Here is a 14,478-nt window from a genome sequence, read left to right on the forward strand (position 1 = left end):
AGTAGTAAATTGGCTCTGTGAGACTTGAACATAAAAAAACAGAAGTAATCTTTTTCAAATCACTGTGCTATGTCAAGGAGCATCAGTAACTCCATGGTTAGGTGTTGAGCTGCTAACTCCAAGATCAGCCGTTCAAACACACCAGCCATTGGGAGGGAGAAAAATAAGGCTGTTTGCTCCCATAAAGATTTACAGTCTCAGAAATTCCAAATAGGGTCACTGTAAGTTGGAATCAATTCTATGGCAGTGGTTGCATGCTAATATACAAATATTTAGCTCTGTGCACCCTTGAGGGTGCTCTTTTATGGAAGATTCTGACATTGGTCTACAGGCACACAGAACTAAGTGTCTGTTGATTCTCAGAACAACACATCACCACATCTCATTGTCTAGTCCCAGCTGCTTGCTTTTATATCCACAAGTTCTCATTTTCATCCCAGCAGGCCTTGTTCCCTGGCATATTAAATGTCTCTAGTATTCTCAAATGAATACTGTGATTCACTAAGTATCCAAATTCAGCTAAGTTAATTCAGTTAATCTCTGATGTTAAATAGCTTGTATATACATCTGCAAAACACATGACAGGCCTTGCAGCAACAGAAAGTCCTTGTGGAATCTTGCAAGTACATTAGAAGTGCCCTCCAGCAGCAAAGGGATGAGTCTGGTGCTCTGTCAATGTAGGAAAAACAGAATGCAAATTCTCACACCCCAGGCCATTTATGGAACACAGACTCATAGTCATCTAGCAACATTTTTCAGAGATGTATCTAAAAACATGAACCTTCTTTATAATTGAAAAGACCAAATAAGTGCTGCCGTGGAGTTGATTCCGACTCATGGAGATCTCCTGTGAGTCCGATAATACTGTGTTCCATAGAGTTTGTAACGGCTGATTTTAGTTTTGGAAGTACATCGCCAAGACTTTCTTCCAAAGTGCTGCTGAGTAAATTAGAACTGCCAACCTTCTACTTTCTCTACTCAGGGGCTCCTCTGTGAAATATAAATATTAAAATTCCCAAAATACTTCCATGAAAATTTCATTTCTTCTTGGAAGTTAATCTACCTGGTAGATCCTATGGCCCATCTTTCACTTAACTGCCTGATATCATTTATTTCATCTCTTCTGCCTTTTTATTCAGAGATTTTTAAAAACTCTTTTCATTATCCGTCTAAGAAAGTTCTATCAAGGAACATCAATATAGCTTATTCTATATTATACATTTGTTACTTTCATAGAAGCATTACATTGTTGTTGTTGTTGTTGTTAAGTGCATTACATAGCTGATAAAAAATAAAACATGAGTTTTGGGACCAGATGGATTTGTCCTGTGACCTTAGATAAGATATTTAACCTTTTTGTGCCTCATTTTCTTCATTGCAAAATGATAATAGTAGCAACTATCTGAAATGGTATCTGTGAGGACTGATAGTAATAGTAGTTTTTCCTTGCTGCTTTTCTACCTCTAGGACGTCCTGGCAATCTACCTTCAAGAGAATTTGAGTTAACTTACAAAGTTAAACCAATTCATAATACAGCAAGTGAAGCAAAAACAGTATATTCCTTTGGAATGATAGTAATGCCCTGTATTTTATTAAGTATTGTCACATAATTATCTCAGATATTGTCACGAACTTCTGGGTTGAAGGGAGAACAAGTAAATCAAGAAACATCTTCCCCATAGTATGTTTTGTTAGTATCAGACCAGTAATTTTGATTACACCAAAAAGTGTTTGATAATCCTCATACATATTACGTTATTACTGCTGTATCTGTGAGAGGCCGTGTCCACGCATAAGAATTAGGTGGTGACTCCTTGAAGAAATACTAAGACACAAAAATGCAAAGATGCCTAATTACAATTCACCCGAGAATTGCTTTACAGCATCATTGGGTCATACATTAGGAAGCACAGTTATCATTAATCTCCAGTACATAGGAAAAATAATTCATAAAATGAATTCAGCTGGAAAATATTAAAAGTGAGCAGTCTGAAGTAGGGAAAATCCTATCAAAAGTCATCACAGTAAAAGACTGTTTCTCTAGTGAAGACTAAAACTCATTAGATGCATTCAAATGTGTAAGTGGATGATATCCAAAAATTTTTCAGTCTAAGGCACATTTCTATTTTTTGCTAAGAAAATATGATGTAAATTTGAATAGGATGTCTGATGTAGGCACTATTAATTTTATAGCACTGATTGATCTCACACATAGAATCTGTACAGTCACTGGCCCCTCCTGACTGTGATATATTTAGTTTGTAGAGTAGAAAATAAAAAGGCTAAATAAAGAAGACTTCCATTCATCCAATTTTGAAAATGTCTAAAAGCATAGCTAATAGAGCTATTGTTCCACTATATCAGCCAAATTCTGTTTTTTGCATTAGGCTGCTTGTCTTGCATAATATTTCTGGAGCAAAATAGTTACTTTCCTTAATATGAGTTAGGCAGAGGAGATAAATCTACTTAAAAAAAAAAAAATGAGTTTTCATGTGTCTCAATAAGCTTAGATAGGAACTGATTTTATTGACATTATTTTAGACCTTTATAAGAGTCTGTGAAACATTTAGGCACGGTGGTAGAATATATAAAGGATTGTATTTGTTGCTGCTGTTAAGTGCCCTGGAATTGGTTCTGACTCCCAGCGGTCCTCTATAGGGTTTCTCAGGTTTTAAATTTTTTCTCGAGCAGAAAGCCTCATCTTCCTCCTATGGAGTGACTTGTGGGCTCCAACCACAGACCTTGTGGTTCACAGTCTAGTCCTTATAGTGTGGAACCACTGAGGTTCCACGTAAAGGATATAACATATTACATTAGGACATTACCGAATTCTCTTCTTATTCAATCCCATCTTTAATCCATTCCATTAAAACAAGTACTTATTGAGTATGGAAAAAACTGATATAAATAGTGGGAAATTGAAATGGTGGTGGTAATTATATGCCATGGAGTCAGTCTGACTCATAACGACCCTGTATAGGAGGTTTCCAAGGCTGTAATCTTTATGAAAGCATAAGTCTTATCTTTATCCCAGGGTTCCTGGAAATTGCAATAGAGGAACCAAATATGATCTCTGCCATCAATTAGATACTGACTCAATTTGTGAGATGTCATTGTTTATTAATTTAGTTCAATCCAAAATAGTTATTCATATCTACTGTACTATATATTAATCATGCAAGAAAGAAATAGGCACACACACTGTCTCTAAGTTTAAACAGTGTGGGTAAGTATTTTGGAATATGTGTAGGTAAATCATGGAAATACAAAATTTAAGCTCAAAATTTAAATTCTCGTTGCAAAAACCAACAAAAATGTTTTTTGTTTTTTTCTGTAAACCAATATTGTACTCCTGAGTCAATCTGCTTCTAGGCCTCACATTACCTTCCAGATAAACCAAAAGGCACAGGTAAATTATACAACTAATCATTTCTACCCATAAAATTCAAACATGCCTATTCATGGTCCTTGGAATATTGTTCTCAAAATAATTGATTGTGTCCCTCTGATAAAGTTATGTGGTTATTGTACTAAATTTATGCTTTATGTGAAATGTACGGCTTTTTCAAACTCTGTGTGTGTATATTTTTCTTTCTTTGTGTCTGTGGTATTTTTGTTAGCTGAGGACTCATGCTGTAATTCTAACTCATCATTTGAATTCTTTCTGTTAAAAATTTTATTCTGTGCATATGTATGTATACATGTATGTATGTATAAACTAAGGAGAACGAGTGAAATCTGAGATTAAGGGTATATTTTGTTTATCCCCGTATTTCCATTTGAACACAACTAATGTAGACTCTGCTTTTCAGTTAGTAACATTGACCATATGTTGTCTCCATGGAAACTAACCAATAAGAAACTGTATTTAATTAGCTCAATCCATTATATTTAAAAACATGAAAATGAAAACATATCCATCTTTGGATTTACATTATTCATAATGTGATCATTCAACTGACGAGCTATGTAGTAAAGTTTGTTAGAAAAACGCATCCTAAAGCTTCTGTTAACTATGAAAAAAGGGAAGTGGTTAGACTATACTAAATAGTTTAAGAAAAATATCTTATAAATTACTCTCTATATATATTTATATAATTTATGAAATATCTTATAAATTGCTTGATATATATCTCCCAGGATCTCTGGTAGCATAGTGGTTACAAATCAGGCTGCTAACCTCAGGATCAGCAGTTCTAAACTACCATCTATTCCACAGGAGAAAGATGAGGCTTTCTGCTCCCATAAAGATTTATAGTCTCAGAAACCCTGTACAGGGTCACTAAGAGTCGGAATCGATTCCACGGCACATAACAACAACTATATATATATATATATATATATATAATGACAGATATCCCATATAGTACAATTCTATTATAAATTAATAATGGGACAATACTATAACGACTACAGCCATGTCTGCTACCATCATTGCTTCATTTTTTCCAAATTTATTGAAAATGGTAGATCTTTGTAGATGACATGATACCAATTTTCTGAAAATCAATCTTTTTATATACTAAAATATGGTAAACTATATTTAATACAAGAAGTATATAAATGTACAATTTTACATCAATGTCTCATCTTAAATATGGGAGGCTGCATAAATGCTTAAATAAATACATGATTAGAGTCTGAATATATAATTTTTTGTTGTTGTTAAGTGCTGTTGAGTTGGTTCCCACTCACAGGAACCCTGTATAGAGTTTCCAAGGAGTGGCTGGTGAAATTAAATTGCTGACCTTGCAGTTCAAACTGACCTTGAAGTCCAGACAATTAACCCACAGCACCACACCAGCTCTCTGACTATATAATTAGATCTATAGACTATGTGCCAAAACCTGACATGTATATTTAACATATTGCCCAAAACTCCAAATCTACAAAAAGTCATTAAGAAGACAAGAAAGAAGGAAAAGATCAAAATGGATGTCAGAAAGATACTGAAACTTGCTCTCCCGAGTAGAGATGCTAAAGCAAATGGAAAAAATAATGAGGTATGAGCTGAACAGAAAATTTCAAAAGTAAACTCGAGAAGACAAAGTCAAATATTACAATGAAATGTGTAGAAATCTGGAGTCAGAAACCAAAAGGGAATAACATGCCAGCATTTCTCAAGCTGGGGAACTAAAGAAAAAAATTCAAGCCTCAACTTTAGTTATTAAAGGATTCTCTGGGCAAATTATTTAATGATGCAGAAAGCATCAAAAGAAGATGGAAGAAATATACAGAGTCATTGTATCAAAAGGAAATGGTTGGTGTTCACCCATTTCAAGAGGTAACATATGATCAAAAGCCAATGATACTAAAAGAGGAAGTACAAGGTGAAGGGGAGGAAGTCCAAGGTGCATTGAAGGTATTGGCAAAGAGCAAGGCACTGGGAACTGATAGAATACAAACTGAAATCTTTCAAGAAAGTAAAGTGGCATTGGAGGCACTCACTCATCAGTGCCAAGAAATTTGGACGACAACTATCTGGGCAACTGATTGGAAGATATCTGTATGTGTGCCCATTCCAAAGAGACGTGGCCCAACGGAATGCAGACATTCAGACAGTATCTTTGTTATCCCATGCAAGTAAAGTTTTACTAAAGGTAATAAAGAAATGGCTGCAAGCATACATTGACGGATAACTTCCAGAGGTTCAAGACGGATTCAGAAGAAGACGTGGAATGAGGGCTATCATTGCTGATGTCTGATGGATTTTGGCTGAAAGCAGAGAATATCAGAAAGATGTTTATCTGTGCTTTATTGACTATACAAAGGTTTTCGAGTGTGTGACCCATATCAAGCTATGGACAACACTGTGAAGTATGAGTATTCCAGAACACTTAATTGTGGTCATGAGGAATCTGTACATGGACCAAGAGGCAGTTGTTAGAAACAGAACATAGGAACACTGAATGGTTTAAAATGAAGAAAGGTATGCAACAGGGTTGTATTCTTTAACCATACTTATTCAACCTGTATGCTGAGCAAATAATCTGAGAAGCTGGGTTATGTGACGAAAAGTGTGGCATCCAGATTGGAGGAAGACTCATTAACAGCCTGCGATATGCAGATGATATAACCTTGCTTGCTGAAACTGATGAGAACTTAAAATACTTACTGATGAAGATCAAAGACCACAGCCTTTGGTATGAATTGCATCTCAATGTAGAGAACAAAAATCCTCACTACTGGACCAATAAACACCATTCTCATCAAGAGAAAATACTGAAGTTGTCAAGGACTTCATTCTTCTTGGGTCAACTATCAACACTCATGGAAGAGCAGTCAAGAAATCAAATGTCTTACTGCATTAGGCAAATCTGCTGCACAAGACCTTTTTAAAGTGTTGAAGAGCAAAGATGTTGTCTTGAGAACTAAGGTGCGCCTGACCCAAGCCATGATATTTTCAATAACCTCGTATGCATGAGATGGACCGTATAAGAATTGATGCATTTGAGTTATGGTGTTGGAAGAGAATATTGAAAGTGTCATGGGCTACCAAAAGAACAAACAGATCTGTGTTGGAAGAAGTATAGCCAGAGTGCTCCTTGGAGGCTAGGGTGGCCAAACTTTGTCTCTTGTACTTCAGACACATTGTCAGGAGGGACCAGTCACTGGAGAAGCATATCATGTTTGGTTAAGGTGGAAGATCAGAAAAAAAAAAAGGAAGACCTCCAATTAGATGGATTGGCAAAATGGCAGCATTAATGGCCCAGGACCAGGCAGTGTTTCATTCTGTTGTGCATAGAGTCTCTGTGAGTCAGTACCAACTTTATGGCAATATATTTAGAAGATCTCTATTGCCTCGTGTTATAGTGGTAGTGAGGGCCAGAGACTCACTTGCATTACAAAGCTTTTATAAAATGACTTTCAGACACATGTAGAAACCACATCATATTTGAAAAGTAAATTCCCTGTGTGGTGGACAGATTACAGGTCTGAGAGAAAGTCTGTACACCCCTCTTTAAAGGCTAGTTAAAATAATGCAGGTCAGGTAATCTATCTGACCTCTTTTCCCTTATTTGTAAAGAGAGGGGTAGTGCTACATGACCCCCTACAACTTTGACAGCCACATAATAATATAATTCTTTCATTCTAAAAAAATTGTGTCTGCTTTTGTATTATAAATAGATTGAACAATTGAAAATCAGTGATAGTTACCTGAAATGTTCTCATAACAGAAGGAAATGAAATTACTGTTTTGGACAAAATTGACCTAATATGAACTAATATTAAACATTGTAAAAGTACCTGCAGGCTTTGAGTATTGCTGAATGAGACACCAAATAGTACAAAAAAAAAAAAAAATTCTAGACAATAAAGCCTTTTTGTGGCTGATGCAGTGCTTATATAAGAATCACCTAGCTGGAAATATCCAGGGGTAATAATAGTTGGGCTACAATTACAGATTTTGTTCTACTGCAGACAAAGCCTAATAAATTTTAAGCTAAATAAAACACAAAACTAAGAATAATTTGGATGTACTCTGGTAGCATAGTGGTTACTAATCGGGCTGCAAACTGCAAGGTCAGCAGTTCGAAACTACCAGCTGCTCCATGGGAGAAAGATGAGTCTTTCTGCTCCCGTAAAGATTTACAGCCTCGGAAACCCTGTTCAGGGTCGCTATGGGTCGGAACCGACTTGATGGCACTTAACAACAACAACAGTGTAAATCAGTACCTTGGTGCCAATATGTTCGAAGTATGAACAACACTGTTTTTCTCTAAAACTGATAGTCTTTCCAGAGCTTATCTGCGTAAGATGCTAGGCTTTGAACCGTTACACTTGAAGAAATATGAAAGTGTGTCTTCTGTTTGGAAATTTAAGGTAAATAGTTTTGAAGATGTAATTTAGATAACTGTAATCTGAATGAGCAAAATATTAACTAGTCACTTTGTTTCTGCCTTTACAGAGGAAGAGGGCGGAGATCTGGCCCAGCCGGGCATCAGTTTTCCAGGACCAGCAGACGAGGAACTAGGTAAAGTACAGAAAACAGCACTAGTTATTGGGGAGATTAGATGTGACCAGTCATACTTCAGGTTTGGTGGACAGTTTGGTCAGCCAGGAATTGGTGAACCTTCCCCAATTAAAACATTTTAAAAAATGTTTTAAGCAAATGTTTGACTTTAGAGAGTGTTCTAATAACAACTAAGTAAAATATGGTGAAGAGTTTTTTTGTTTGTTTTTTACTAGTAGCTTATCAACATTATGGGTGACACAGGTGACAAAAGAATTACTCCAGATCATCACGGTATTAATATAAATGATACACATCTACATGTGTAAAATGACATCTCTATTCTTTTCTCTTTTGTGTATAAATTATACTAAGTAAAGCTACATATGCTAAAGTCTCCTTTATTTGCACTTTTTGCATATAACTTTGTTATTTGACATAAAATGTCCGATATCTCCATGCAAACCCAACATACACTGTGGGTTTATTGCACATTACAAATTACTATGTGCTTTCCTCTAAAGGACCTCTGAATTACTGTCATATTATATTTTCCCCAGTGCTAGTTGTAATCATGTGGAAATTTTATTTTATGCTTCTGCAGACACAATAAAGCTGATGCCCTACTTGACCATTAGTCATTTGACATAGAATCACACTTACATCAAAAAGGGGACGGTATTGCTGTTAGAAATGTGAAATGTTGAATAAATCCAGTGTCAACTGGTTGAATAAAATCAATGTCAAACAGTAACTGAATAAAGTAACCCTATCAGTGGTTCAAGGTTCTTTCCCCTTAATCTAATATGGTGATTATCTAGACTAAAATACTTGTAGTCTTCTCAACTTACTGGTGCCCATATGCTGTTACAACTAAGTTTGATTTACTTTTGTTTGATTTTTTCTTAATTTATTGACTTAATGAATAATACTGAAAATTGAAGGCTGTGATTTCTCTTAAAGTTATTTCAAATAAGAGTTTGCTTTACAATTTAAAATTATGAAAACAGTTACAGTTCTAAAAGAATGATAGCATACTATCCGATGTGATAGGGTTCAAAATTTATTTGTAGCTTGTCATTCTAAACAAGCCTTTTCTTCACTTAAAAATGCTCGAATTAAATGTTTCATTTCTCATTACAAAGAAGTAATAACTATTCATTAGAATAATTTGCATGGTTTTCTTCCCTCTGATAAAATTCTCTATCACTACAAATATTCACAACTAGGCATGTTTATAGAGGTTTCCAAATGAATATAATGACAGTTAATTTTATTTCATTGAGACATTGGAAGTAGCTCACCTGCCTTTTGTACTGTCTCTGGAAATTCATGGTATCTCAATTGTGATTATACTGCCAGTTCTTTGTGTCTTTTTTTTTTTTAGAGTTAGATGAAAATGAAAAAATAAATAAGAACTATGCATCACGTGTTTGTAACCAGTATTTGAGGTTTGAAACATTCATGCTCTTGAAAGGATATTTTAGATGAGTGCTGTTAGTATACACTGAGCACTCAGCTGGGACACAGATAGTTTTCTTAGTTAACATAAGGCATGCTGAGTACCATCCCACTGGGTGGTTGGGCATTTGTTGTTCTTGTCTGCCTCTGGAATGACCTCTTTGCCATGGTGCTAGAATCAATGATCATTCTACTTAGATAGACTTTGCATCGGGAAAATTGTAGATGTGCCTTACTTAATCCCTTTTTCTATAAATAAGGAGCAGTAATAGTCACTTTATACCACAAAGTTCCTTTTTCATAAGACCTATCAGAGGTACTGCCCTAAATGAATTAAATGGTGTTCCCAACTCTCTGTTTGACCTAAGCAAAGATATTAATTATGCTGAGAATAACTAATCCTGTAGAAAAAGACATTCTTCTAGAGGAAATGCACAAATAAATAATGAAAACTTGCTGGCTTTTGGCATAGCAATTGTAGTTTAATGGCTACATAAAATATGAGGATACGTTAAAAAAAGTATTGCTACAAAATCATTGGAAACTTTATTTTAAAAAATATTAAAATGTCAAGCTGTTGTTTCTTAAGACATCTTCCATCTAGGTCTGTATACTTCTGAAGGTAGTGCTTCCATCTCTCTAACCCTTCCACGAAGAATTCTTCAATTTACACAATGTCAAAATGTCATTTTTTGGCATCCTCAAAGAACTCAAATTGCATTGTGTTCTTTGTAAAAGTTCTTTGTGTTTTGGAAACAAAGAAAAGTCTAAAATGGCAAGGCCAGATCTGTAAGGTGGATAGAATGGGGCAAGGTTTCTCTGTAAATTTCTCATAGGACAGCCCTTGCTACCTATACATTCTCGTGATGGAAAATCGTTCCTCAGTGTGACTTTCCTGGACTGTTTTCCTGGACTTTTTCAACAAAGCAGTTTTCAATTTTCTTACAGTTCTTCCTATTAAGCTTCTGTGATTGTTCTGTGTCATTTAAGAAAATCTATCAATATTATCCTTTTGGAATCCTAAGAGCCAGTCACCTTAGCCTTCTGAGCTGACCTATCTGTCTTGAATTTAACTGGATCAGTGTTTAACTGGACCTTCTTTATGAAAGCATCCTAAGACGACTAAGATAAGTGTATCACTTAGAAAATGTGTCTACAGCTATACAGTGATCGCAGAGGCATATTTAAACAAATTTTTGCTTTTTTTAAAAAAAGTCTGTGCATTATGGAACTAGGACACTAGTAGTAATGCTGTTGGATTTAGCCATGTGGTAGCTATCTTCAAATTGCTTGGCACAGATGAATAAGTTTCTCAAGTGTTGTATCAGTTTGTTTGAAGATTTCAATTTGTAATTGTCATTTTATTTGAATCTGAAAATTTCTAAGAGTAGAACACTTACCCAATAATGTTCTCATCTATTTGGTGTGTCATTTCCCTTATATTGTAAATCTGCCAATGCCCATTACTCAAGTATAACTTGTATAAACTACATTGTATAAGAACTAGAAGTCTCCTTCCACTGCCATCTAGTCAATTCCAACTCATAGCAACCCTGTCGGACATAGAATTGCTACATCCAGTTTCTGAGACTGAGAATCATTACAGGAGCAGATAGCCTCAAATTTTTCAGTTGGAATGGCTAGTAGGTTGGATCCTCCAAACTAGCAGTTAGTTAGCAGTCTAAGCCGCATCACTACTAGGGCTCCTTTAGAAGTCACCTTACTCTTCTTTACTGATAAGGAATTTGAGCTTTCGTGAGAGAAGTCCCTTATCAAGAGAAGTAACAGGACTTCTGGCTACATCATCAACATTATATTGAACCAAAATACCTATAATTAAGCACTGAAAATTTTTTAAAGAGGAACACAAAGCACAAATATGTATAAGAACAAATCATACAAATACATGAAAGTTATTTTTAATTGATGGACATAGTATATTTTATGAATTAATGTTTACATTAGAACATTTTGTTGCTAGGTGACATGTTATGTCCAAAGTAGGAGAAATGAAGTTTTACCATCCTTTTCTCCAAGGAACATTCTAGCTGTACATCTCCAAACACAGACCTATTTGTTCTTTAGGCAGTCCATGGTATGTTCATTATTCTCCAACTCCATAACTCAAAAACATCAATTCTTCTACAGTCTTCCTTATTCATTGTCCAGCTTCCACATGCATATGAGGCTACTGAGACTATCTTGGCTTGGATGGGGCGCACATCAGTCCTTCAAATGATATTTTTTAAGAGGTCTTGTGCAGCAGATTCACCTCGGGCAATATATCTTTGATTTCTTGTCTGCTGTTTCAATTAGTTTTGAATGTGGTCCCAAGCAAAATGAAGTGTTTTACAACTTCACACTCTTCTCCATTTATCATGATGTCATTTATTAGTCCAGTTGTGAGAACTTTTTTGTTTTCATTACAATGAGGTGTAATCTATACTGAAGGCTGTAGTCTTTGATCTTCATCACTAACTATTTTAAATCCTGTCATCTGCATATCTCAGGGTGATAATGACTTTTCCTCCAAACCTGATGCCACGCCCTTCTTCATATAATACAACTTTTCAGACTTTTTACTTAACATACATATTGAATAAGTATGGTGAAAGAATACAACATTTGCACAAACCTTTCCTGATTCTGAATGATTCAACATCCTCTTGTTCTATTCAAACAGCTGCCTTTTAGTCTATATACAGACAGGTTCCTCAAGAGCACAATCAAGTGTCCTAGAATACCCATACTTAGTAAAGTTATCCATAGCTTTTCATGATCCACATAGTCAAATGCCTTCACATAGTCAATAAGGCACAAATAAACACCTTTCTGGTATTTTCTACTTTCAGCCAAGATCCAACTGACATCAGCAGTGATATTTCTGTTTCCACAACCTCTTCTGAATCCAGGTTGGATTTATTGCAGTTCTCTATTGATGTACTGTTGCAGCCATTTTGTAATTATCTTCAATAAAAATTTACATGCATATAATATTAATAATATTTTCCAGTGATTTCCACATTCCCTGGGATCATGTTTCTTTGTATTGGGCATACATATAGATCTCTTCCAATCAGTTGACCAGGTAGCTGTATTTCCAGTGCTGCATCAGTTTGTTAAAGATTTAATTTTGTAATCCATCAATTCCTGGAGCCTTGTTTTCTGCCAATTCCTTCAGTGTAGTTTGCACTTTTTCCTTCACTGTTATTGTTCTTGAACACATGCTTTCTCTTGAAAGATTGGATATCAAACATTTCTTTTCGATACTGACACTCTGTATATACCCTGTATCTTCTTTGGATGTTTTCTGCATCATTCAATATTTTGTCCATATAATCCTGCAATATTTCAAGTCAAAGCTTGAATTTTTTCTTCAGTTTTTTAGGTTTGAGAAATGCTGAGCATATTCTTCCTTTTTGGTTTTTTAACTCCATGTTTTGCACATTTCATTATAATACTTGGCTTTGTTTTCTCAAGCTTCCCTTTGAAATTTACTGTTCAGTTCTTTTACTTCCTCATTTCTTTCATTTGCTTTAGCATCTCTACACTGGAGAACAAGTTTCAGAGTTTCTTCTGACATCCATTTTGGTCTTTTCCTTATTTCTTGTCTCTTTAATGACCTTTTGCTTCCTTCCTGTATGATGTTCTTAATGTCATCCCACAACTCTTAAGATCTTCCATCATTAATTTCTAATGCATCAAATGTGTTCTTGAGATGGTCTCTAAATTCAGGTGGGATATGTTCAAAGTCATGTGTTGACTCTCATGGAGTTGTTTTAATTTTCTTCAGCTTCAGCCTGAACTTGCAGATGAGCAACTGGTGGTTCCACAATCTGCCCTGGCCTTGCTCTGGCTGATTATGTTGACATTTTCCACTGTTTCTTCCCACAGATGTCGTCAATTTGACCCTGTGTAAGGAGCTTTGGTAGCGTAGTGGTTATGAATCGGGCTGCTAACCTCAAGGTCGGCAGTTCAAAACTACCAGCCGTTCCACAGAAGAAAGATGAAGCTTTCTGCTCCCATAAAGATTTATAGCCTCGGAAACCCTGTGCAGGGTCACTATGAGTTGGAACCGACTCCACAGTACTTAACAACAACAATCCATATGGTCAACGTATATAGTTGTCTTTTATGTTGCTTAAAAAAGGTATAAATAAACAAGTCACTGGTCTTACATAATTCTATCATGCAATCTCTAGCATCATTTCTTTCACCATGGCCATATTTTCCAACTGCTGATCCTTCTTCCTCTTTGTTTACAACCTTTGCATCCCAATCACCAGTAACTATTGATATAATTTGATTGCACATTTGATCAATTTCAAACTGAAGAAACTGGTAGAATTCTTCAATTTCATCATTACTGACTTTAGTGTTTAGTGCATAAATTGGAATAATAGTAGTATTAATGGAACTTCTTTGTTGTTGCTGTTGTTGTTAAATGCTGTTGAGTTGGTTCTGACTCAAAGTGACCTTGTATATGGATTCCAAGAAGTAGATAGTGGATTTATCCTTGAACCTTGTGATTAACAGTCCTGTGTTTTTCAATAGAGCCACACCATTCCTTGTAGGCATCTAGATATTGTCCTATCACAGACATCATTATACTTCAAGATATATCTTGAAATATTCTTTTTGATGATGAATGTTACACCGTTTCTCTTGAATTTGTCAATCCAGCATAGTAAACCATGATTGTCAGATTCAAAATTTCTAATGCTAATCCATTTCAGCTCACTAATGCCTAGGATATTGATCTTTCTGTGTTCCATTTCACTTTTGACAGACTCTAATTTTCCTAGATTCCTACTTCATACATTCCAAGTTACTATTACTCATGGCTGTTTGCAGCTGTTTCTCCTCATTTTGAGTTGTGTCTCATCAGCAAATGAAGACCCCCCAAAGCTTTACTCTTTAGTCATCATGATCAACTCTACTTTGAGGAGTCAGCTCTTCCCCAGTCACATTTTGAGTGACTTGCAACCTGAGGGGCTCGCATCTGCACTATATCTGACAATATTCTGGTGCTGTTTGTAATGTTTTCATCTTCTGGCACTTTA

General features: G+C 35.5%; 1 protein-coding gene across 1 annotated transcript in view; it reads left to right on the forward strand.

The window, feature by feature from the left end:
• The first annotated feature begins 7,917 nt into the window (after nucleotides 1–7,917).
• Nucleotides 7,918–14,478, forward strand: part of DLGAP2 (discs, large (Drosophila) homolog-associated protein 2) — a 327,825-nt gene continuing 321,264 nt past the window's right edge. The window contains exon 1 of the mRNA XM_006866711.1: nucleotides 7,918–7,975. The gene's annotated coding sequence lies outside the window, so the exon portion shown is untranslated. The remainder of the gene's footprint in view (nucleotides 7,976–14,478) is intronic.

This window comes from Chrysochloris asiatica, unplaced genomic scaffold, assembly GCF_000296735.1.
Source record: "Chrysochloris asiatica unplaced genomic scaffold, ChrAsi1.0 scaffold00095, whole genome shotgun sequence".
NCBI lineage: Eukaryota > Metazoa > Chordata > Mammalia > Afrosoricida > Chrysochloridae > Chrysochloris > Chrysochloris asiatica.